Raw genomic sequence first — 26,614 nt, 5'->3', positions numbered from 1 at the left:
GCCATTTTGTTCCTACTTACCAACCTCACTGCAATTCAGTAGTGTATTGGTGTAGCTTAGGAAAAATGACTCTGAAGTAATAGATTTCAGTATAGTTAGAATGATGGTTGACCTGTGTTTTGAACTTGAGGTCAGAGAGGTGTCTTACCTTGTTTAATAGCGTTGTTGCTGTTATTGCTACTTGGTGTACTGCCTAAACAGGGGTTGTATAAGTTAAGTCTTGATCAGAGACCAGATGCCAGCAGCTGAATAGTAAAGTCTGATGCACTTAAAAGCTCATTTTTTGCTGGAATGTTTGTCGCTATATTACCAGGAGCTTGCCAGAGATGTGAGAGATGAAAATATTGCTGATTGATATGACTGTGCTTGTGTTGTAACACCATGTGATACTGAAGGCTTTGTCAGAGGTGAGTGTAGAAAGGTATCATAGAATTATATATTGGCTTAAGTTGGAAGGGACCTTAGAGACATCTGCTCCAACCTTCCTGGCATGGGCAGGGATGCCTCGCAACTAGACTCATAAGGGAACAGAAATCTGGAAAAAGTAGAGGCGGGTGTGAGGAGGTTCTGCACAGCTGTATCATCTGGACCCTGTGGCCAGGCAGACACGTTTCTGCAGCCCCAGTATTTGTTGCAGATTTAGACCAGGATATCTTGCAGCATTTTTATCTTTAAAGGCTGGGAACAGGGTAGGGCTCGTGTGTGACAGTTGCCATAAGGAGAGACCTGAGCTCTTGGTAGCTGGTGGTGAAGAGCAACAGTATAGACGAGGGGGGTTGTAGGGAATGCTGCCACCTTCCTCTGTGATCTTTATCCAGCTTCTGCTGTCTCTGGTTCTCTCAGACTGGAGGTCATTCTGTGTTTAAAAGCTTCTGATGTCTTAACTGTCCATGAATTTGTCCAATCTTGGATTTTTTAACCTGTTGACATCATTGATTTTGAAAACATGTTGTGGAAATGGGTTCTATAAATGAATCACATTGTCTTTGTTTTAAGCTTCCTGTGTGGGGATTTTGCAGACTGCCTCAAGTGTTGTAAGTGTGAAAAGTGAATAGTATATCTCACAGAGATACTGATCACTGCTTCCTTTAGCTGTCTAATTATGGACTGAAAAGTTGTGGTCTGTTCAAATTTGACTCTATTCCATGTCTGGTCATCCTTTTCTCTCTATATACCTTTTCTAGCTGTGCTGTGTTTCTTCAGTGATTCAGTTGAAAATGTTAGTGGTTTGCTGCATTCTGAAGACCATGTATGTCTCATGACTATCTCCCCTTGCTTGCTTTCACCATTTAGCCTTCCCTAACTTTTCTAAGTGTTTTTTTTCAGAGTTTAACTGAATGCTTAAATATTTCTACACATAGCAGTTACATAAATACATGCGTGGCAGCTGTGCACTTCAAGATGAATATATTACGGATGAAGAGCTTGAATTTGTACTATTTTTATTCAGACGCATCCTGAGAATTTAGTATCAAATAGCCTAATTCTGCTGTAACTGACACTGAAGCCAGTGAATTAAACTGGAAACTCCTACCAGACTCTCTGTAAGATGAAGCCTGGTCCTGCCTGCTAGAGGCCAGAGCTTGACACCACATTCAGAAATGTTCTGAATTGTGCATGATGCTAGATATTAAGAAACACGATTTTTTATAGGAGAGGAAACCTGGGAGAGAAGGAACCACAGCTGTTTACCAGGTTTGACTGTAGGACTGTGGAAAACTAGAACATGGTGATGGCCAAGCAACAAGAGCTGTGAGGAGTAGGCAGGGAGGGCTGGCAGGCAAACAGTGAGGGGAGTAAAAACAGGGCCCTACAGGCAGCAGCTGCAGTTTTGGCCCCCAAGAGTGGTGGGCTTGACACTACATTAGTCAGATACTCCTATGTCAGAATATTTTCTGAGATCCAGAAGGCCTTGGACACCTATGAAGGTGAATGGGAATTTGGTATCCCAGGGAACCTGCGCAATGTTCAGCCTTGAGGTGACTCAACAGAAATAAAAGGCAAGGTAGAAATTGTGCTTGAGGACAAACTAGGCAGCTGATGACTAGCAGTCTTTATTTTGTTCTGTATAGATTAATGGAAAGCATTTCCCTAAGACACTTGGAAACCATGACCTATATTTTAAACAGAGGTTTAGATAAATAATTAATATGGCTGTTCAATCATAACTCCATCACTAGACACAATTATCCAACCAAGGAATTAATCATAATGATATTCTTCCTAGTACCTAGGATGTGTTCTTGTTCTCTCCCTTTTGTGGATGTTTTGAACAGTAAGGGATCCCTTTTAAGTTAATACAGTTTAGTGTGGAGTAGAAGAAAAAAAAAGAAAAGGTTGAATAGAGGTTCCATATAGAAACAACTGTTTGGGGCATTTTCTTAAAGTCAGATGCCTTTGCTTTTTCTTAATGCAAGAGAATAGAAGTAGGAGAACAATCCAGGCTGCTGAAAACTCCCTATGCACAAATGAATCATTTACTTGGAATCTAGCAGCAGCCCATGCAAGTTATGTGTTAATATTAATAGATCATTTACCAGGTGTGTTGTGTCAGCTTTGCTTCACAAGGGATGTAAGACAGAGCAAGCCATGGAGAAATTCAGGCTGGCACAAGTAAAACTCTGCATGGCAGCACTTCAGGAGAAGCTGCCTCTTGTATTACTTATTTGCAGATTTATCTAAATGCACAGTGTAACAACCAACAACTTCATTCTTGAGAGTCTGGAATAGGTTGTCCAAGAAGGTTGTGGATGCCTCCTCCCTGGGGGTGTTCAAGACCTGGTTGGATGAGGCCTTGAACAGCTGAGTCTAGTTGAGAGGTGCCCCTGCCCATGATTGGGAGATTGGAGCAGATGATCTCTAGGGTCCCTTACAACCTAAACCATTCTATGTTAGTGTGGACCTTGCTGTATCCTCTGACTGCTGTCTCTGGACAGGCAGTACCTTTCTGACTTACACAAGGAAAGCTTTAGTAATACTTTAACACTTTGTTCACTACAGTGTTCATCCAGCTGCTGCTGGATGAGATAGAATGAAAACAAAATGTCAGCAATTTAAGGGCTGTTTGACATGAATTTTGCCAGCAGTTCTGCTGGTAACTCTAAACACCTGAGGCTTTCTTACTGCATGATAACTACCTTTGCCAAAATGTGTCCCTTTCTATTGTCCTAGGTCATGTCAGTAGTGCACTTTCCCTCTCTTTATGTGACCTGTCCCTTGCACTAAGCATCTCTAGGCATGTTGTTTTCTCACTTTCCACACACTTTGTATTCCTCCATGGTCACTAGGGTTAGAGAAGAAAGAAATGTATGTGATGGTGGAGAAAAGGACTGAAGGCAAATCTTTTTCCTTTAAGAAAGGGATCCAGACTGCAGAGGATGGCTCCAATATTTGCTCCCCACCTCTGCAGAGGGCATAGTAGATAACTCTTCATCCAAGGTAGAAAGATTTAAATGCTTAGTAGACTGGACAAACAAAGCAAAGCCTTTCTTACTATCTTCTTTTATATCCTTGTGGCAAATGCCTCCCTCTTCTGAGGCAGCCCTCCCCCTTTCTCTAGTAGTGCCTTTCTGGTCAAGGACACTGTGCAGCTCTGTGTTTCAGTTAGAAACCTACAAAGTTTTCAATGTGAACATCTTTTTGCTTTTCACCACTGCTTTCCAGTCAGACAGAAATGAAACCAGGTCCCTTTAATATGTTCATTTTAATTTCTGAAGATATTGTAAGTATTGGGATTAGTTGAAAGTAGATTTAAGGGGGAAAAAAATCTGACCTTTATGCTTTGCCTATCTCTTTGTGCCTTTGCAAAGAGGGGTCAAATAAATCCTTTGCTTTCAAAGCGCTCTCTGACCAAGGACAATGTGTCCAGGTCACTCAGATGAATTCAGTGCTCCTCTAAACCAACTAACTTAAAACACTGAAAATCATGTGCTGTGTAATTTTGGACTGTAGCAGTATTTCTCCCTTGTTTCAGAATAATTTAGTAGGTGGTTGTCCCTGTAGCTTTGTTAGAACAGCAACAATTGCCTGTATCATGATGTTTTGGTCAGAAATATATCTTGCTGCATGAGTGCTCATTCTCTCTTGGAAGTAAGTAAGATGAAGATGTAGTGCAGAAGCTGCCAGATTTGGCTTCAGACTCAGGAAGTTCTCTCCATCACAATCCAGATTAATACTTTGGGCAAACCATGAAGGCAACATTAACACCTATAAATTGGTGAAGATTTTGGCTGTCCTCTGATGCATGTTTTACTGGGGAAATCTTTCCAGATCACGTTTGTTATTCTTGACAATAACCTCTTTCTCCACCATCTATTATGAAAAACAGCCAACAGTTTTTGTTACTGCAATTCACAAGCTTAGGCCATTCTGCAGGGCTACATACAGTGCAAAGGTCCAGCATGGTTTCTTTCATTGCTGTAAGCATTTTAGCATCTGCCAGTGTTTTCATCAGAGTAGTGCTGAACAATACTTCACATATGTGGATGGCCTGCAGCCATTATATTATAATCAAGTGATCTGTGATTATAATAGTGCATATCTGAGTGGGCTTGGATGCTTTCTGTAAAAAACTATTTAGCAGATTAATATTAATTAAGAAGAATTTAAGGTAATTCCATGATCACACAATGGGGTGAAGCAGCCAGTTTTTGTTTCATGTAACTTTCAGGGCTTTGCCTAAGGTGGCCAAAGTAATAGCTAGTTTCTGGTTTTTTTGATCATGTTGTCTCTTACCATTTACCTCTGTCTCTACCTTGTGGTTGTAAAGGGAGGGAACATGTCCAGCATCCTTCTAGAAATCATCAAAGTTGAGTGGAAAGAACTGAAAGTCTGTAAGAAATATTCTTGATGACTACATAAACAGAAATACTCGTATAGCTCTACAAAACTTTACGAATGGAGAGGTGATATGTGAATTAACTACAAAAAGATCTGTTCATACACTTGTAATTTCACTGAATGTGAGTACTGTCCTGGTCTCAGGTGTAAAGGAAGTTAGCATGCTGCTCTGTTTGACAGCAGTGTAGGGTGACAAAGGTGTGTAAGGCTATGATTAGACAGAAATCTCTGGAAACTGAAATGGTTTGAGGTATTAAGATTTATTTACTCTTGCAATGCCACTACTAGCACAAATGATAAAAATATTTTTCTCTAGTAACTACTAATACTTTGTAAAACAAGTAAAGGAAGATGAGGCACTCTCCTCCTCTGCAAGTACTGTTTTTGCTTTATTTCTAGGGACTTGATCTTGATTTTGTCACTTTCATTGCACGGCACAAATAATGCTTCATAATTGTCTTCATCCTGTTTTCCTGAACATAATTCTTCTGTCACTCTGCTATTGCCAGTGATTATAATAGAAGCCCTTTTCATGTGTGTCTTTGGCTGATAAATTATTTGGAAGATATAAATGAGATCACAAGGCAATAAGTTTTAAAATATTTTTATGTATTCAGCTTTGCAGGTGTACATGTATTAATGTCAGATGTATCCTGAATCATTCAAATCCATTCTGAAAAGCTTGTTTCCTGATTCAAATCTATATTGATATGGATCAATGCAACAAAATGGCAACAAAAATTATTTTGAGCTGTTTTACAAAGCCAAGAATCTGAAATCATATAATCAGAAATTAATTCTATAAATCTACAAAAATTATGAGTATTGAATCTACAAAAATATGAGTATTGAATTGCAGGTTTTTGTATGGGAGCACACATTTGTGAGTCTGCGTCACATCAAATCACTGAGTAGCAGTTTATGAGGTAAGCTATTACATACTCATATGGAAGTACTGACTCCAGCAATGAATACAATTAAATACAAAAGGCCTGAAAATTAAATGTTCTCTTGTGAAAGCAAATGCTAAACCCCATGATGAAGACCCAAGCACATGATGGCCAGGACTGACACGTTCTACTCAGACTCATTTCTATAGACCATTGTGCTGCTTTTGCGCAAGACAGAATGTGGAATTTACCCCAAAGGAGTAAATAACAACACTTGCACAGAATTTGAAAGTTAAATGAAAATAATATTTACAAAGTAGACTAAATACAAAAAGTAATAAATATATATATATATGTATAAACAAAGTATCTCTCTTCATCTCTGGTGCACTAGGCCTTACCTCCCACACAGCAAACCTCAACAAAGTGAAGCAAAGGAGAGGGGATAAAGTGAGAAAGCAAGAGCAAAGCACATAAGAGCAAAAGAGAGAGAACAAGCTGTAATGTCTGATTATATAGAGATTTGCAGAAGGATGGGATGGGATTAAAATATTTGTAATATCCTTATCGAATCCCTTGGGGACCATCCAGCCCCCTGGTACTCTCTAGTACTCTGGAGGACTTTTATTTATGATAGGACACTAGTCCTCAACCTACAACAACCGTATTTGTCTTGTTCATTCTGGAGTGACTTGGGCCTTATGAATTTTGCTACAATAGAGGGGGTTAAGAGGATAAATTAAAAAAATAAGACCCTATTCCTTCCTGATTTTCTGAGGAATATATTTATATGAATTTTTTATTTATGGTTATCACAACTACAAAGATCTTTTTAGATTGTTATACAGTGTGTTTTAAGTCTAATAGTGAACAACATTTTGCTTTCTCCCTCCTCATTGCAGTATTTCACTGTTTTCCTAAACTGCAAAGTTGATTTTCTCTCAGGTGAACATTTCTCACAGGTTCCTTCATAGGTGAACTTTTGTGAGAGAAAAGTGTTTGTGTAAACAGAAGGGCTCATTCTAGCTGTGGAAGAATAGGAATTATTTTTGAGAGTGGGAAGCTTGAGCATGTGGGGGTTTTCTAATGCTTTTTAGCATATTTTGCTAAAAAGCAGGTGCTTCAAATGTGAGAGCCCCAAAACAGTCATGTGGCAGAAGCTTGCAAGAACACTAAAAGCTATCAAAGCTATTGAACTGCATGAAGTGTACTTCTAACCATGAGATGAAGAGGTCACTCTTTTCGTGTTCTCTCAACAGTTTAGATGTGTCCTTGCTGGTCTGCTCTTTAGAATTTGTACTCCATATTTGTGCAAAAATGGTAGTAAAAGTCCAGTCAAACATAAAGGTTACTAAACTACTTTTGATCCTGTCATTCATTATCTTCCTTTTCAATCTTCTCAGTGTTTGAATAGGAAATTGGCATAACCAGGGTGTAGTGTTAAAAATAAAATTATTGTAAGATATTCTTTAAAACTCTATGGTAGACATAAACCAAGTATAACTCAGATTGCAAATGTAGTAGAGAGGTGATTAATGGGACTGATAGATAAAATAAGCACTTTAGGCTCAGTGCTTCCAGATTTCTTGTAAAAATACAGATGTATGGAAAGTAAGCAAAATAATTCAGACTAAGGTTTTAAATAAAATAAACCCAAAGATTTATTACTGCATAGGCTGTATAAGCATAGATGCTACTGGGAAAACAATGGCTTCATCATCACAGGTTCAATCAGTCAATGGATATTCTAGACAGTAAATCAGTGGAGTCTGTCATTATTGAGCTCATTATGAAACAATTTCAGAGGTTAGATGTGAAAACTTGTCATATGAGTTTAAGTGAAGAATGCCTATTAACTTTTCAGTATTCCTCAAAAGCACAAAGGCTATGTTTAGGTTTCCTGATGTTTATGAACAAATGGCATTTTTATTAGTAATTATTCCTAAACGGCAGTGGAACAATTCAAGCAATAATTACAAAATGTTGATGAGACTTCCTGAATACTGAACTGACTCTGACTGCTTATATTTGCTCTGAAAGAATGATAGACTCATCAGTCTTGCAGGAAAGTATATGCTGAGAATATGAAGATAGGAGCTGACCAGGGGTGGAGCTTCAGGGAGCAGAAATTTGATTCCAAAGGAGACAAACTAGCTGTGAATCCCATCATTCACAGCTCAGAGAACACTTGAGCCATCTAATCTCTCTCACTGCACTGCAAGAATTGTCACCCTTTTATGTTTTCTGAATGCTTGATACAGTTTATGCAAAGGCATTTGTAGATTTTTCTAAACTCCAATAAATTTCACTGCTGGGTAATCTTAAATTAGTCTTAGTTCAGCTTAGTTTCTCCAAAAAGGGGGGGAAATAAAACAAAAATAAGGGCAAATAAAAGGAATCAGTAGACAAGTGACCTCATACTTCCAGTTAAAAATATGGAGGCACAACTTCATTGTTATACCTTATTTTTCTTAAAAGCACTATCATGAAATTGAAATGATTGATTCACTTTTATTCGCATTAATGATCCAGAAAAGGATGCTTTTCCTGAATAAAGTTCTGGAAAATGTATATTTGTAGCTTCCAGTATAGAAGTATGTCCCTGTACTAAATATCATGGATTGCTGCTCTTGTGTTCAAGTGTGTGAAGTGCGGTGTCTTTGTTAATAACAATTTCTATTTATCTTATAGTTTACGGTTGCCAAGACAAAAAAAAAATGTCTATTAGTGGAAATGTCTACTTTCCAGTTCTCTAAAATTTGTTATCTTCTGTGTCAGGTTTCCTTATAATAACCAATTACCTTTGATGTGTAGCCTTATCAAATGCTTCTTGGAAAATGCATACTGTCCATGTCATTCTCTTATCTATCACAGCACAATTATCTTCAAAGTGTTCTATCAACTTAGTTACGCAAGAGATTCCTACTGTACATTCACAGAGGCTGATTCTAATGGAATTAAGCTTTGCCTTGTGCTCCCTTGCCCATTGCAACAAAATTATTTTCAATATGTTTTAAAAAAATGTTAAGCTAGCTGGTGATTATATATATTTTATCCTACCTCGTGACTTACTTGAACAGTGGGCTGTGGTCTCAGCTTTTCAGCTCTTCACAAGCTGGCTCTGCCATTGCAGAATATTGACTGTGAAAGCTCGGTAAATGCCTTGTTAATGGGAAAGCGTTAGTAAGCAAATCATACTAATGTACTTCAATGACAGAAACAGGAGAAAAACAGCAAATTCCAAAGAGTGCAAAAGAGGAGGATAAAATTCAGAATGAAATTGCCGCCAGAAATTTACAAGAATGCTAAATAAAATTAAGATTATGAAGCTGTAAATATAACACCTTCAAAAGCGAGGTCTTGGAGAACCTAAAAAAAACCCCACAGCAAACAAAACCAACAACACCCACCCCCCCTCCCCCAAACAATTGGTTTTTTCTTCCCCCCAGGAGCATTGTGTTTATGATAGCAATTATTTTTGTGCAATAGGCATAATTCCATTTTAATGCTTGAAGATTGTCAGAATTACTTGGTTTGGAATTAAATGCCATATATAGCTAGAAAACTAGATATGTTAACTGTTTATTAATGGTATATCATCAAGACTGTTGCCAGACTACAAATATATAGTAACAAATGATACAGTATAAGAAAAAAATAATACAAAATGAGAAAGGAAAGGACGCTTGAAGACACGTCAAAGCAGGAACAGTTTTTCATATCTATGTGAAGGCAGTTAATGATCAATAGAGGCCTTATGTGGCAGCATGAAAAGGAGTAAATTGTAGGGATATGCTGTACAGCTTGGAAATGAAATAATATTTTTGCATTTCTGTTCATCTTGGAATGAAGAAACAGATCCAAAACAGGACACATTTTGTTGGGTGATAGAATATTATGCTACAGGCCTTCTTCCAAAGAGTGTAAGAATATAGGGAAAAAAGTGTGAATTTAGTTTCAAAGAAACGTAAGCAAGAGTTTAGAAGGCTGTAACTCACTTAAACTAGGAAGCACTGGGAAATAATACTGCTAGATAATAGAAACATAATTAATATTTTGGTGAAAAGTCAGTAGACAAATAGCCAATCTGTCTCCTAATTTGAGAACACATTTGGTAGCAGTAACTTGAGTGCTGTAACTTCAGCAATTTATAGATCTTTTTATCCTTCCCACTTAAAGCTAAAGGAATTCTGATCTGCTGAAGTACAGTTAGTGTCGTGCACAAACCCCAAATTATACTGAGGTTATGTAGGAAGTAGAATTAAGACAAACCTGAATTAGCCACATATCCCGTTTGCATGTTACTTTAGAACCGTAGACCTATTCTGGCATTATTTAAAACATAGACGTACCATTTCCAACTGAAGGGCTCACTAAAGTACTGCAACATGACTCTTTAATACCTTTTTGTTTCTTGGTGAAAGATGTGTTGGTCTCTTTTCACAATTAACAAGTGATAGGATGAGTGGAAACATCCACGAGTTGCGCCAGGAAAGATTTAGATGGAATATTAGGAAAAAGTTCTTTACCCAAAGGGTTGTCAAGCCCTGGAACAGGCTGCCCAAAGGCACAGAGATGTGGCAGTTACGGGCATGGTTAGTGGTGGACTTGGTAGTGCTAAGTTTATAGTTGTACTTGATGATCTTCAGGGCTTTTCCAACCTGAATGGTTGTATGATTCTGTGTATCAATCAGTTTAGGAGATAAATAGTTTCAGTTAAAATCTCATCATTTGCTAAGAAGTGGCATGTCACCTGAAGATTGTTTTCTCAGTTGATTATTTTTCTTACATTGATTTGACCTCTTAATGTCTTTGAGAAAGGCTGGGATAAAAATTCTAAATGAAAGAAAAAAATATGTATCTTTATTAAACATTTAAAAATTTGAGTGCATACATGCATGAATTTAAATTGTCTCAGCCATATGCTTTCAGAGCCATGTAATGTATCACCTGGATGGTGGAACACTGCTAGAACTAAATGGATCTTTTTTTTTTCTTTATTCCTGATGGATACTGAGAAACAGCTTTAGAGAATTGCCACAGGCTTTAGTCTTTAGAGATGGCATTTTAATTTTTTCTTTCTTTTTTATGAAGATATGTGGTATATGGGCACCTAATCCATTATGTTGGTGATGACATAAAAGCAATTCATTCATTCCTTACAAACTTGGCTTAATTAATAGTACATATATTCATGCACTGTCAAAATACGTTTCTGTGGAATATTTCATTTACTGTGAAAATCCACCTTTTGCTTGTGTTTACCATCTTTAGAAAGAATGGAGAAGATAGGCTGATAATAAAGCCATCAGGTCCCGTACTGGCAGGGAAAAAATTATTCTTCTTATCACAACATGAAGTCTCAGGAGTCATCTGTTCCCGAAGGAAGCCAGACTGACAGGGCTTTTTACTGGAGTCTTCCATTCAGGTCTATGTATCTCATAGGGAACTTTGTAATTAACCCTTCCTTTGTCCTATGCTGAAGCAATGTAGGAGCCCTGCACTGCAGCAATGCAGGGGAAAGCCCTGTCTCCACACTGTGTTCTTCTCCATGGATTTTTGTCCAGGAGTAACATTAAAATCCATTTGTCACATTATAGCTCTTTGAAGCAGGAAAAAGCCTAACACATTCTTGCCCATATTACCTTTCTTCTAGGTATGGATTTTCCAGTGCCTGCATATTTTCAAAAAAGGGATATTATCGTTTGGGTCCATGTGCATGCCACACATTCAGGAAACTCTGATTTCACAATAAATGTACTGGGGAAAATTTAGCAACTTGTTTTTAAATGTTCTTTTCCTAATAACTTTATAGAGCTCCCTTCTGCATTCTTATTATTACATGCACACTTATGCAGACAGAATTTTGCCTACCAACTGAGTTAATTTTGGAAACAGAATGGGCTTCCAGCACCTACCTGGATAGGAACAATAATTATACTGCTTTAGTTCCATGAAAAACATTTATTTTTAGGGCCTAATAAAACATCAGTATAAAATATCTAAAAGTTAGAGTGATGATATAGCCTTCTGCCTATTTCAAGTCACAAAACTTGGTTCTTGTGGAAGCCTTTGTTCACAATCTCTTAATTTATTTAGATATTAGGATTGAGAACCTTGTTTTGTGTAGAAAGCAAAAAGCAAAAAGAAACCATTATGGTTTATATTCTTAAGATTTATTTATTTACCACAATTTGGTTGTTGTTATTTTTTATGAGGGGACAACAAAGTTCACCAAAATCATTGAGAACATTCTAAAAGAAAGGGGTACAAGATGGCAAAAACATTTGTGTTGATACTTTAATTTATTGCTCACTCTTTTTATGGGTGGTCATTAACATACATAGTGAAAATAGTTCAAAACTTTTATTGAATAGGTACTAACTACATGGTGAAAAACAAATAAATGGAAGGTCTATCAATTATTTTGAGTTTAATCTGTGTCGATTATGTATTCAATATAGAAATTTTTTTGGTGACTGGCAGTGCCATTGCATGTACAGCTTCATGAGAAACAGGAAAGGAGACACTGGAAATTATCGATTGTAGTCCTGCTGCAGTAGTGATGAAGAACATATCACATTAGGAACTAAGAACTTTCATTTTTAAAGTAATTTGACAATTTTAGAAGCAAGAAAAAAAGGAAAAATTAGTTGAAAATGCTGTTAGATCCATTTTCACACCTTTGCATTAATTTTGATGGAAATTAATTTACTTGCTATCATCATCAATGCCATAGTAGATTTTCAAAACCAAATACTATTTTTGACACAATGCACTAAGGTATAAAAACATAATGGCAGCAAATGGCAGGATAAGTGTGAATTATAATATGTGCTACACAGAATATTTTTGGCTGGCAGGATTCCAGTATGTTGGCATGGAGTGCACAGCATTGTAAGTGATGTTATGAGAAGTACTAGAACACATCACTGTCAATAAAGAGAGTTTTGAATACCTTTGCATTTGCTCTCTAAACATGACTCTCCAGAAGACTTCATGTAGTCTCCAGACCTTTGTGCCAATACGCTGGTTTGCCAACAGACAGTCACTTTCAGGATTCAGACCATAAACCAAAGCTCATTCTAGCCAAAAGCTATGGCCCTTGTGATCATCAGCACCATGATGGTGAAGATGCTGGCCTTCAGAATGTGAGGTCCTGACTTTGATCCTAAGTGCGATGGTCTGTGTGACACTGGACTTTGTTTCCTTAGTTTTCTTTCATCTGGAGGTGGGATTGAGAAGATCCTAGATAATATAGTTGCAGGTGCTGGATAACTATATAAAACAGAAAGTAGGCACCATCTGTAATTTCCAGACACTTGCTGATGTCAAGGACTGCATTGTTTTTGAAACTGCCATTCTGCATCACAGATTTTCACTGAAGAGATGAAGAATTCAAAACCCATATGAAAATAATCTCACTTCAATACATTAGTTAATGTGTGGGATTTGTTTCTTGGCATGCTTGAAGGATTTACAGTTGTTCTAAATCATGTTATATATTGACATATTCACCTACTAAAGGAGCTTCGTAAAATCTGTATGATATTACAATATAGTTTTCTTATCATAGCACTGAACTGCTTGGGTACATTGCATTTCTCAAAAAGATACCCCTGAAGTAGTCAGAAATATCCTATTTTCCATTCAGAATTTGGCTAAGTGAATGTATCTATACCTTCCTAAGAGCCATACATCCACAATTCTTTACATGTGAAACATATCATTGGTTCCAGCAACAAGCAGACTGTGTTCTCTGTTCATAAGGTTTTGGACAAACATACAAAATATTAAAGCCTTATGAAGTCTGTTGTATCAAAAACATATAAATCTGGAGAGAAGAGGGCATTTCACCTTATGGTTTCTCTGTCTAATCAAATGTGATGTCTTTCATGATTTGGGAATTCAAAGATATGGTGTAGGGAGAAAAATTCTGTTAATGTAGTGTGCCTAGACTGGTATGTGGAAATCTAGATAGATTATTAAAGATAATTTGTCTTTGTACTTGAATAGATCAATTGCTTTATACAGCCACTCTCAAGTCAGGAAAACAGTTTGTTAACCATTTTGCTAATCTACCAATTCAGAGCCTATTCATGGCCAACAGAACCACAAACAATAAACAAAAACTTTGCTATCTTTGCTGTCACCTGTTGAAGCAGTATTTATTCTTTAAGGGAAATAAAAAAAGTATCACAGGAGTATAAATATTTGTTGCAGAAAGCTTTATTCCTCTTTAACGTCCTAGAAAAGTGTAGAATACTGACCTTTCACTGTTTTTTGCCACGTGGTTGGGGATCTCAATTGCTACAACCACTAATATTACCAGGAGCTGTGAAGAAGTCTGTCTTCTTGTAGGTGGATGAAATTGAATGCCGCTTTGTACCTTACTCTAAATTACTCTGTACATTTAGAGGCAAAGTCACGTTCATTCCACAATTTAAAACCTTTCAATACCTGTTCAATTTTCCTGAGGGAATTCCAGAAATCTGTAAAAGGCTTTGAGTCAGTTTTCAACAATTTCATTCCCAAATTGCACAGCCACTGAAAAAGAATAAACCCTGAATATTTTGTGCAAAGAAACCTTCCAAAGTTTTCAACTTAAACAAGAAGTTTCTTATCAGTAAGGTCAGAAAACTGATCAATCCAGCTTAATATTTCATTTGTTCTACTAACATGTCAGTTACCGATTCACCCTGTGTACCAGTACAGATTGGGGTCTGACCTGTTGGAGAGCAGCACAGGGGAAAGGAATGTGGGACTCCTGGTGGACAGAAGGATGACCATGAGCCAGCAATGTGCCCTTGTGGACAGGAATGTCAGTGGCATCCTGGAGTGTGTTAGAAGGGGTGTGGTTAGTAGGTCAAGATAGGTTCTCCTCCCCCTCTACTCTGCTTTGGTGAGGCTGCATCTGGAATATTCTGTCCAGTTCTGGGCCCCTCAGTTTAAGAAGTGCAGAGCCACAAAGATGATTAAGGGAGTGGAACATCTCCCATATGAGGACAGGCTGAGGGAGCTGGGTCTCTTTAGCCTGGAGGAGTCTGAGAGGTGACCTCATTAATGTTTATAAATATGTGAAGGACAAATGTTGGGAGGATGGAAACAGGCTCTTCTCAGTGATGTCTAATAATAGGACAAGGAGCAATGGGTGCAAGCTGGAGCATAGGAGGTTCCATGTGAATATAAGAAAAAATATTTTCACTGAGTGTGACAGATCATTGGACCAGGCTCCCCAGAGAGATTGTGGAGTCTCCTTCTCTGGAGACATTCAGAGCCCACCTGGATGTGTTCCTTTGTGACCTAGTCTGATCCTGCTGTGGCAGGGGGGTTAGACTAGATGTTCTTTCGAGGTCCCTTCCAACACCTAACATTCTGTGATTCTATGATAGCATCATACAGTTTTAATGCTTTTAAAATATTCATTAATCCAAATATCCTATTTAATTTTCACAGAGAATCTTCCCTTTGTTGAGCGATTTGATTTTTTTCTTGAGCAGGAGGACTTGTGTGCACATCTTCCATTACAGAATACAGCTATATCTGCTTTGAAAATCTCAGAGTCCAACACTAAGAGAGTGCTTTATTTCCTCTATTAAAATAAGTTATCTTTAAAACATTGAACCAGATTTTCTGTTTTTCTACAGCACTAATCTGATGGAATTGTCATGTCTATGATCAAGAGTGTTTATCTTTGACAGTGTATTTTGTCTCTCTATTTGTTATTATCCCTACTAGTATGTTAGTTTTAAACTTAAAGCTTCCAACATTATGGAACTGCACATGTGCAGCATTCTTCTCAGATAGTGATTTATTTTTGCAGGACCTTTTATGCTGGCAGATAGTCAGAAGGGATGTCATGTAAGTTTCACAGTAATTTGATTCTCTAAGACTTATTGCAATAATCCATGATGTCGAGAGCTGATGAGAAACCTGAACTCTTTGATCATAGTAATATTCTTTAAGAAATTGATTTTCAAAAAGTATATGTTTGGAAATTAATGCTAGCTATGACAGCTTTTATTTGTTACACTTCAAATGGTTTCAGGTTGACTTGCCTCCAAATGAAAAGTGCATAGGTAAAGGCCAAACACTGTAAATGACATTTAGAATAGAATAGAATTAACCAGGTTGGAAAAGACCTTCGAGATCAAGTCCAGCCTATCATCCAACACTATCTAATCAACTAAACCATGGCACCAAGAGCCCCATCCAATCTCTTTCTAAACACCTCCAGTGATGGTGACTCCAGCACCTCCCTGGGCAGCCCATTCCGATAGCCAATCGTTCTTTCTGTGAAGAACTTCTTTCTAACATCCAGCCTAAACCTCCCCTGGCACAGCTTGAGACTGTGTGCTCTTGTTCTGGTGCTGGTTGCCTGGGAGAAGAGCCCAACCCCCACCTGTCTACAACCTCCCTTCAGGTAATTGTAGACAGTAATGTCTTCTCTGAGCCCCCTCTTCTCCAGGCTAAGCAAGCCCAGCTCCCTCAGCCTCTCCTCATAGGGCTTGTGCTCCAAACCCCTCACCAGGTTTGTTGCCCTTCTCTGGACATGTTCCAGCAACTCAACATCTTTCCTAAATTTCCTACATCTAAGGCACTTAAATACAGTTTTAGCAGTGCAATTGCACAGACTACCTGCACAATTACAGACATCTGTATTTTAAGGTAGTGTGTTATTAGTTACCCCAGCTTGGACTCAACTTCAGTGCTGCATTGTCAGTTTACTGCTGAAAATTGCCGTGCTTTCTTTGGCTGGACTTTTTATATGACACATACTACTGCACCTCTTTCCCTTTTGAGAGTAGCAGCCTGAATGTAGAATCATTTATCTGAGTAAATCAAATCTGTAGGAGATACAGGACATATTCAAGTGAGCTCTTTATGTTGTACTTGCCAATGGCTCTATTCTATTGTTTGTAAAAGACATCACATTCCTTGTGTTAACTTGTACTTTCTGTTAAGCTTTCATTGAGAACTGAGAGCTATGAGAGAGCCCGAAACTGACAGAGCTTTGAGGTAGTGCAGCCTGAACCTTTTCCTGGTAAAGAGTGTTCCAAAGGGGATCCAAATGGCTTTGAAGTTCAAAAAGCCAAGTTCACTTAGTCTATGAACTGGAATAATTAACAGAAGTGGCAAGTGGCAAGATGAAGCAGAATGGAAATACAACCAGGTTTATAAATCAGTGGCCTCTTTCTCCCTGTGATCTTGCAGGATGATCTTTGATTTCAGTTATCTTACTGCTGTATCCCTAAAACTTCTGACAGTGCTTATTTGCTGTTGGCAGCCCTTTGCTACTCTTAGCAATCATTCAGGCTGTCTCATGAGGAGCAGCTAAGGAAACTAGGGTTGTTCAGTCTGGAAAAAAGGAGGCTGATGGGAGACCTTCCTCTCTACAGCTACCTGGAAGGGGGTTGGAGCAAGGTGAGAGTGAGAGGTTTAGGTTGGGTGCTAGGAAAAATTTCTGAACCTTGAAGCATTGTCAAGCGTCTCCATTGTTGCTGGAGATGTATGGATGTGGTGCTTAGGGACATACTTTAATGGTGACCTATCAGTGTCGGGTTCATGGTTGGACTTGATGATCTTTGTGACAGTTTTAGGCTGTGCCTTTAAGGAGAAGACAGCTACAGAAATTCTCTAGCTGAATGTTGTGGTGTAAAAAGGAAAACAAAGATAATTCTAAATGAATTTCATTGGTAGATCAGTAGGAATGTAACTTTAAGGATTTTAGTTTCAGTTCAGTCCGTTCAGTCAGTCTGTGTAACTTCTTTCTTTCTTCTGTTCTTGGTGGCGCTGACCTTGCACTAATGAGATAAGAAAATGAACTTTTTTTTCCCTTAACAGATGCTTTGAACTAACAAAATTTCCCTTAATATCCATTTTCTCTCTAATCCTTTTTTGGGAAAAAGGGAGGAAGGGGGAAAAGGGGCTTGGGGGAGAACACGGAGGGGGATTCTCCTCCGGAGGGAGTTTTCTGTGTTACGTTCTTTCCTGTATATTTTTGTATATACTGTAAATACTGTATATTTTGTATATATTAATTGCATTTCATTCTACTTGTAAAAATACAGCCTTTTCCATTTGCTTCTCTGACTGAGTTAGCTGTGGTTCGTGTGTGTGGGGAGAATGGAACTTTCTCACTACCACAATCTTAAAGGTCTCTTTCCACCAAAATGATTCTATGATTTCCCAAAGAAACATGCAACTTCTGACATCTTTTAGAGGATGCCACCAAACTGTCCTTCCTTTTAAAGAAAATAGACACATTTAAGAGTTTGACCAAAGGGAAGGTTTGCATGTCAAAGACTACATATGTACATTGTCAGTGATGATGAGGATTCCCCTTGTGTGATCGTACAATATAGTAAGTATTAGTTGTATGTATGTATAAATAGTGTATGAAGTTTGCCACGTATATGTATCCAAGAGAGATGCTAATCCATTAATGTGTCTATTTATATAATGATGTTGCAAATGTATACTCTCTTAGGAGATACTCTGAATCACTTAAAATGCATAAAACAATTTTAAAGTATAGCAGAACTTCAGAAGATACACAATAGACTAACATATAAAACAGTCCTTTAAAATTATGTTGCATCCTGGAAAAGCATTCTTGACTTGGGAATTTCACTTAATTTCTTGCCAATGAACATAATTAGTAACTTGGGCATTGAGAAATGAAGAAGCCAATTAAACAAACCCTTGAGGAAGTCGCTTCTCTCTCCTCCTTAAGCTGAGCTCCAGTGTTGACACCTCTCCTGGTGTCCGGGCCTTCACTCCCCTTGTTACTGTTGCAGGGCACCATCAGGGTTTTCAGACATTCAGGAGGATGGGCTCAGGACCTTCTTGTTTTGTTCTGGTTTCTTTTTTTCATTGAGTTTGCTGTGATTGGGGCCCTCCATAGGGACTTTTCATTGCAACATGTGAGCAGAATCACTGTATTCCCATCCAAATGGTTGTAAAGTTGTAGTTTTCTACAACTTTACAACATGGACTAAGCACAAACAGCAAGGTTCAGCAGCAGGACCTAATGAGCACTCTGTGTGAAAGATAACTCTGCACTGTCCTGTCCCACTTCCAGCTGATCTGAACCCATCACAGCTGGTCCCATCACAATCAGTCCTAAATGGTTCCAGGTGGTTTTAGTTTTCCCACCCAATGCTACCTGGCACCAGCTGGCAGTGTTAGGCAGATTGTAGAGCTTGCTGTAGGGACAGTTTTGTGGTGGTCAGTCAGTTTGCCACTCTCATAGTGGCTTTTCTAGTAGTGAAGGTAGAGTGGGTGGTGTTGAAACTGAAACCCATGTTCTAGGAAACTTGCTCACACTGGCTTCTTTTAAAGGAAAAGTAATTGATGCTGATATTTTATTCTGTTTTACTTGCTTAAGAACTTCTGTTATTAAAAAACATACCAAAGCTGCCTTTGAAGTGTTCCCAGAAATATTTCTGAATCTTGGAAAAGCCAGGAGGTAGTGAGCCACAGCTTCCTGCATAGGAAATTTCTGTGTCCTTGGTTTTCACTGGAACTAAAATGCAAAATTACTGTTACAGTAAGGGCTCATTCAGGTGGATAAAGATCCATAAGCATGCAAGACAAACGTCTGGCATCAATGACTATTTATTTAGATGATGTTCTTCCAGGCTGCCCTTGGGTTGTATCTTTTTTGAAAACAAGTGTATCTAATAGAGTTAGACTAGGTATGAAATGCTGGATTATTTTTTTTTCAAGCACATCCAGGTGGCATTAGTGATCTCTTCTATAGGCATAGTTTGATGGATGCCTCTGCTGTCAGTCTTCCAGGCAAGCTGCCTACTGCCTATTGCCCTTGGGTGCTGCTCCAAGTAATACTGCTATCTTTGTTTCTCCCATCTGAATATCTGAATTGCACAATCTATGTATCCAAATCAATAAGCTAAGCTTTATTACAGAAACATAACAGAATGTTTTGTCTAGTATAGTAATCGAGTCATATATCCACCCATTTGGCCACATTTTCCATTTGTGTGACTTAGCAGAACTCTACTGAAATATGTGAAGTAAATGAATTAAAATAGCTCAGAATTGCCACAACTGTTTAATCAATATAAGTGATTTTAAAATCCTTACTACTATATTTTATTTTGTCAGTTAAAAAAATAAATGGTATAGCCAGTGCATGCGTCTGTTTCAGTGTAAGGACCAAGTGCTTTATAGACAACTGCTGGGTTTTGTAGGCTTCATATATTGATTTATATAAATCTGTTCTGGGACAGGTTTTTTACTCCTAGCATGATCATTTCTCTTAGGAATCCTTATTTACTGAATCACACCTGAGGTCTCAGGTGTAAATGTGTAGCCCATTAAATCCAGTCGAACCACTTAAAAGGCAGGTGTCAAGACCCCTTGCTCATGGGTTTGCATAGGCTTGTTTATGGCAATGGCAGTGCAGTTCCTCTGCATACTGAGAGCCTCCTGCTCTCATGGAAGTCAAGGGAAGTGTGAAGATTGCCCACATCTAGAAGGTGAGTCAATTATGAGGTTTCAGGTTCTTGGCCAGCCTTACACTGAATGAGTAATTTTCCCAGCTGAACTTTCTACAGGAATTCAGACATGAGTTTTCTTGAGTATTCTTTGCCATTTGGTCAAACTTGTCATGGGCTATTGCAGGTTTTGTTACTTTGTGACATTATATCTGTACTGTGTAAATATGTTACCACTATGAGATACTGAAAAAATATTTCAGTGTGGCCTGTAATTGTCAGTACTCATAGGTAAAGAACGAAATATTTGGGTTTTTTAAGAATAGAATTACATGACTTAAAGGGAAAAAGATTTAGTGTAAACTCAATATTTTGAAGCAGAGAAAACAGACATTAAGAGAGGACACATTTGAGAAAAGTGTCCTCGGGAGAAAACATACTAATAGATGTTCCAATAAGAGAGGGAAGTTGGCCAGCCTTAAGAGATAACATAAATAACATAATATTTCTTCTTTGTCTTCCGCACAACCTTCTGCTATATTATTCTGGTGCACAAATACAAAACTTATTTTCTCTGTTGCTTGTTCTTGATCAGCTAAGCGAATTTCATGTTACAAGAGGAAATAAATTTCTCAAGATCATTAAGGCTAAAGGTGAAGACAAGTATTTTATGATTTCATCTAGCCCCATCAGGGTGAGGTTGTGTTCTTGCAAATAGCCAATACAATGGAGGCTAATAATTGTATTCTGTCTAACTATCATTTTCCTGTGGTGTTTAAAACTTGCGTTTCATGTTGTAAGCATGAAAAAGGTAATGGCTTAATTGTGCAAAATGCTTTTAACTATAGATTGTGAAGTGTCTACCAGGAACATGTGGGCATCTGTTCTAACCCTAGTTCTAATTAATAAAAGCTGTTTCCAGATACTTAGGGAGCAGCATCTCTTTTGTGGTGGATGAACAGTGGGAGCATGTTCTGAATGTATCTTTTGTAGCAATAATGCCTGGTATTTAATTATTAGTATGGTGTTTAAAATTGCATTTTGGTGTTCTGAGCTAGAAACCCATATTTAGTTCTGAAGCAAATACCTTAAAATATTTAAGCTGAGGTTACTCTTTCTCTGACAACTGTGATGTAAGTATGTATGAAGAAGTCAGACAAAATGTTTTAAAGCTAGATAAAATGATATGCATTTACTAGTATGAGTATCTTCAACCACTTTCATTTCTCTCTTGAACTGATATCCCACCATTGTGACAGATCTCCTTATTATGACTTTATGGCATGGGGCACGCTAATCTTGGATAGGACTCAAGCTCTAACCTTCATTTCTTAGCTAAAGACTGTCTTAAAAAATAACCTAAAGATACCCAGATTTGTAATTCTAAACTCCTCAAAGAAGACTGTATAATTTCCCTTTGTGGAAGGAACTTAGTCTTCGCTAAAATTATAAATACTATATTAACATTCTTTTATTGGAACTGAGTTCTGAGTAGGGGAACTGATCAAGTCTGAGGACATGAAGGCTGTTCTTTGTTCACTGAGATGTTCTTAATATTCTGATCACCCATTCCATAATACCCCTGTATGGGCAAATTAATAGCTTGAGATAAGACCAACTTTTATGTTTTTAAGAGGCATGCAGAAGTACAAGTGTTACAAGTGTATTACCTGAACAGTCCTGAGTGCATTTGAAGAATTAATAATACAATTTCTGTTTGCACACTCCAAATACATGTGTTAGTAAGACCACACTACTTTGAACACAATTCCTTTTCAAATTAGGACAGAGCATTTTTGTTGTCGTTGCAAAAGGATCCTCATATACCTTGGGCTTCATATATAAAACACTCCAGGTATTTGTGACAAGTGAGAGGAAAAATTGGCTCGTGCAAACATCTGTTATTGACTGGTGTAGCAATGAACAGAGTAGTTCTTTCTCTGTTGTCTCCAGTATGACTTTTAAACTTTAACAAAGTATCTCTGTAGTAGAAATGGAGTTGGTAATTTTCAACTAAAAAGAAAATGCTTTTAGACATTGTGACCGTTTGAGGCTGTGCCTTTAAGAAAGGGACAGTGCTGGCTAAATGTTTTGTAAATATATTGTATTCTAAATGAATTTCATTGGTAGATAGGTGGGAGTACAATCTTAAGTTTCAGTGCAGCTGGAACTTTTGGCAGTTCGGTTCCTCTTTGCTCACCTCTTCCAGCTGTCTGCTTCTGGGCTTCTAGCCAAATAACAGATAAGCCTTAATCCTCCTAGCACAAGGCCTCTGCCTCGATAACTCCCCAAGGCCTGCTTCGTTATTAGGCATAGATCAAAGAAGTGGCGGCACGCCTCTGGGTCTGCCCCAGAGACTTCTAGTGATGAGGAGAGTGGAGAATCTGTGTCAGTTAAGGATAAAGCTAAAAAGTCTATCAGAAAGGCTGCTTTAAATGCTACCGTTACTGATTCTGGCAAGCAGCCAGGGGCGGCAGCTCCTAACATGGTGGCTCCCCGTCTTCAGCCACCATTAACCAGGCGAGGTCATTTCCGTCCTCCATGACAGGACCGGAAGGGGCCACCACAGCAGCTGATCAGACTCAAGACCTGTCAGCTTCTATTAAGGTGGCTGTAAATTCAAATGCAGCTCCAATTAAGCAAGTAGCAGTTTTAAAAACTAGAAGTGGAAAGGCCAAAGCTGATCCGGGAGCTAATGGGGGAGAACAGACAGACACTGATCCTGGTGAGGGAACCTCTGCTAGGAAAGGGCCTGCTGAGGAGGAAGAGAAGATTTGTCTTAAGGATATTGCTGAGTTATTGAGATCATCAGAGGATGGAGATGCAGCTAGGACAGCAGCTGGCAGTGGTGCTTCTCAGCTTAAAGAGATCCTTAGGAGAGTGACAGCAGGATTATGGGGACAAAAAGTTGAGGAAGATATGATAGATGGAGAAGAGGATGACCTTCAGGGATGTTCTTCTCCTAGGGAGGAGCTTTGAAATGTGCATAAAGATTACATCAGAGCAGATAAGGAGCTAGTTCTAGCTTGGCTTGGTAGATGTTATGATACCAGTGCTCCAACTCTAATAGTTGGAGACAAGTCAGCAGCTCAGCTAGGAACTCTCTCGAAGGATAATGGAATAGATAGACATCTAGGCAAGGCTCTCTGTAAGATTAATCTGTGGATACGCCTTTTAATGGCGGTTCTCCTGAGATAGCCTTCCCGAGATGATCTTCCCTGGAATCCTAAGCCCTGCACTACCATAGATGAGGGAATTAAGCATCTGAGAGAATTTGCTGTTAGAGAGATACTCTATGGTGAACATGAAACTCTGAATCCCGATGATATTCCTGTAGGAACTGGTCTTGCTAAAAAGCTCATCAAACTTGCTCCTTCCAATTATGCAAATATTTTGGCAAGCAGAATTGTAGCAAGAAATTATGGTGGAGATCCTCCTATGGTTGGCCAATTCACTGATCAAATGAGACAATTGGAAGATAGCATGACACGTGTTTCTTTGGTTTCAGCCATTGAAACTCTGTCTGGAAAAATTGAGGATTGCATGAAAGAGCTGAAAGATTCCATATACCAATTGGCACAAAGAGATAATTCCAATTCTTCCTCCAGGTGGGTGCAGGTTTCAGCTGTGAGGAATAGACGTCCTCCAAGGAGGTCATTCCAAAGCAGACCAAACCAAAACAGACCACCAAGGCAATCACGTAGGACTATTTGGATAACTCTGAGTGATCAGTTTGGTGAGAACATGAACAGATGGGATGGTCAACCAACTTCTAATCTTTTCAGGAGGCTGAGGGAACTGCAAAGTGGCAGCACCCGGGGTAGCAATACCAGAAGGGTAGCTGTTACTTCCACAGTTCCCCAGGACAACTATAATAGCTCCAACAGTGGCTCCAGTTCTAATACTGCACACTGTGCTCATTGCACTTGTGGGCATGTTCCCCATAATTAGGGGTGCCCTGCCTCCTGCCAGGGGGAGGAAAGGGATAATAGAGATAACAGAATTTATTGGCATGTGTACATCCAATGGCCTGGCACTTCACACTTTCGGAAGTGCAGGGCCTTGGTTGACACAGGAGCTCAGTGCACCATATTGCCATCGAATTATCAGGGATCAGAGTCTATAACCATTCTGGGAGTCACTGGTGGATCTCAAGAGTTAAGTAATGCGGAGGTTAGTATAAGTCTAACTGGTAAACAGTGGAGGAAACACAGTTGTGACCGGACCTGACGCACCTTGTGTTTTGGGAATTGATTTTCTGAGAGAAGGGCGTTTCAAAGACCCTAGAGGTTACAAATGGGCTTCTGGAGTAGCTTCTGTAGAAATTGAAGGACAAAAACTGAAACTGTCTGCTAGACCTGAGCTTTCTGATGAATCTGCAGTTGTGGGACAACACAAGATTCAGGACATTAAGTTGCCGGCTGCTTCTCAGACTGCATCACAGACAATACAGAACCAACCGTGGCTCTTTGTTGCCCATTCAGAATCTGATTCGTCAGCTGGAGAGTCAGAAAGTCATCAGCAAAACTCATTCACCTTTCAACAGCCCAGTGTGGCCTGTGTGAAAGCCGAATGGAGACTGGCGTCTGACAGTGGACTACTGAGCCCTGAATGAAGTTACTCCGCCTATGAGTGCAGCAGTACCAGACATGATGGAACTCCAGTATGAGCTGGAATCCAAAGAGGCCAAATGGTATGCTACCATAGACATTGCTAATGCATTCTTCTCTATTCCCATAGCAGAGGAATGCAGGCCTCAGTTTGCTTTCACCTGGAGAGGAATCCAGTACACTTTCAACAGACTGCCAATGGGCTGGATCCACAACTCCAGCATCTGTCATGCAGTAATCCATGATGCTCTGGAGGAAGGTGGTGCTCCAGAACACATCCAGTTCATCGATGACATCATCATCTGGGGTAAAACTGCTGAGGAAGTCTTTGAGAAAGGTAACAAGGTCATGGACATTCTTCTGAATGCAGGTTTTGCCATCAAGAGAAACAAGGTGAAAGGACCTACCACAGAGATTCATTTTCTGGGAGTGCGGTGGCAGGATGGACGCCGACACATTCCAGTGAATGTGGTAAATAGAATCTCCACCATGGCAAATCCCACAAACAAGCAAGAAACTTTGTTTCTTGGGGATAGTGGGATTTTGGAGACTGCACATTCCTGGATACAGTCAGATTGTGAAACCTCTGTATGATGTGACTCGAAAGAGAAACAAATTCCACTGGGGACCTGAACAACAAGTAGCCTTTGACCAGATAAAGCAAGAGGTAGTTCAAGCGGTGGGTCTGGGACCTGTGCGAGATGGTCCAGACATTAAGAACATTTTGTACACGGCTGCAGGTGACAATGGTCCAACCTGGTGCTTGTGGCAGAAAGCTCCAGGTGAGACACGTGGACGACCTCTTGGCTTCTGGGGTCGAGGTTACAGAGGTTCAGAGGCTAATTATACTCCAACAGAGAAAGAGATTCTAGCTGCCTATGAAGGAGTAAAAGCAGCTTCTGAAGTAATTGGAACTGAATAACAGTTTATGTTAGCTCCCAGATTACCAGTTTTGAATTGGATGTTCAAAGGCAAAGGTTCCACACCACATCATGCTACAGATTCCACCTGGTCCAAGTGGATGGCTCTGATAACACAGCTCGAATGGGAAATCTTGAAAGACCTGGTCTGGTGGAGGTGATCTCAAGTTGGCCTGAAGGTACCAACTGTATTAAACCTCCAGAGGAGAGAGTAACTCGTGCTGAGGAAATTCCTTACAATGACCTTTCTGATGATGAAAAGAAATATGCTTTGTTCACAGATGGTTCCTGTCGTCTCGTGAGAAACAAGCGAAGGTGGAAGTCTGCAGTGTGGAGTACAACACACCCAGTTGCAGAGGCAAAGGATGGAGAAGGAGAATCCAGTCAGTTTGCAGAGGTAAAAGCTGTCCAGCTAGCTCTCGACGTAGCTGAACGTGAGAGATGGCCAAAGCTTTATCTCTACACTGATTCATGGATGGTAGCTCTGTGGGGTTGGCTAAAGAACTGGAAAAAGAATAGTTGGCAGAGGAAAGGAAAACCCATTTGGGCAGCCAACCTGTGGCAGGACATTGCTGATCGAGTCGAGAGAATTCCAGTGAAGGTGAGACACATAGATGCTCACATTCCGAAGAGCAAAGCTACTGAGGAACAGCAACACAACCATCAGGCAGATTTAGCTGCAAGAGTTTCTCAAGTAGACGAGGACTCTGATCTTGATCTTGACTGGAAACACTGAGGTGAGATATTCTTAGCTCGGTGGGCTCACGATTCGTCAGGACATCAAGGCAGAGATGCAACATACCAGTGGGCTCGTGACAGATCCATAGACATTTCCATGAATGCTATCACACAAGTCATCCATGACTGTGACATTTGTGCTGCTATTAAGCAGG

The 26,614-nt window shown here is 39.2% G+C and overlaps 1 protein-coding gene across 9 annotated transcripts in view; it reads left to right on the top strand.

The window, feature by feature from the left end:
• DLGAP2 (DLG associated protein 2) overlaps positions 1–26,614 on the top strand; it is a 463,517-nt gene that overhangs the window by 157,580 nt on the left and 279,323 nt on the right. The gene's annotated exons all lie outside the window — the stretch shown is intronic.

This window comes from Dryobates pubescens, chromosome 3 (genome assembly GCF_014839835.1).
Source record: "Dryobates pubescens isolate bDryPub1 chromosome 3, bDryPub1.pri, whole genome shotgun sequence".
Taxonomy (NCBI): Eukaryota; Metazoa; Chordata; class Aves; order Piciformes; family Picidae; genus Dryobates; species Dryobates pubescens.
The sequence above is the reverse complement of the archived record's forward strand: the minus strand, read 5'-3'. Positions and strand labels throughout refer to the sequence as shown.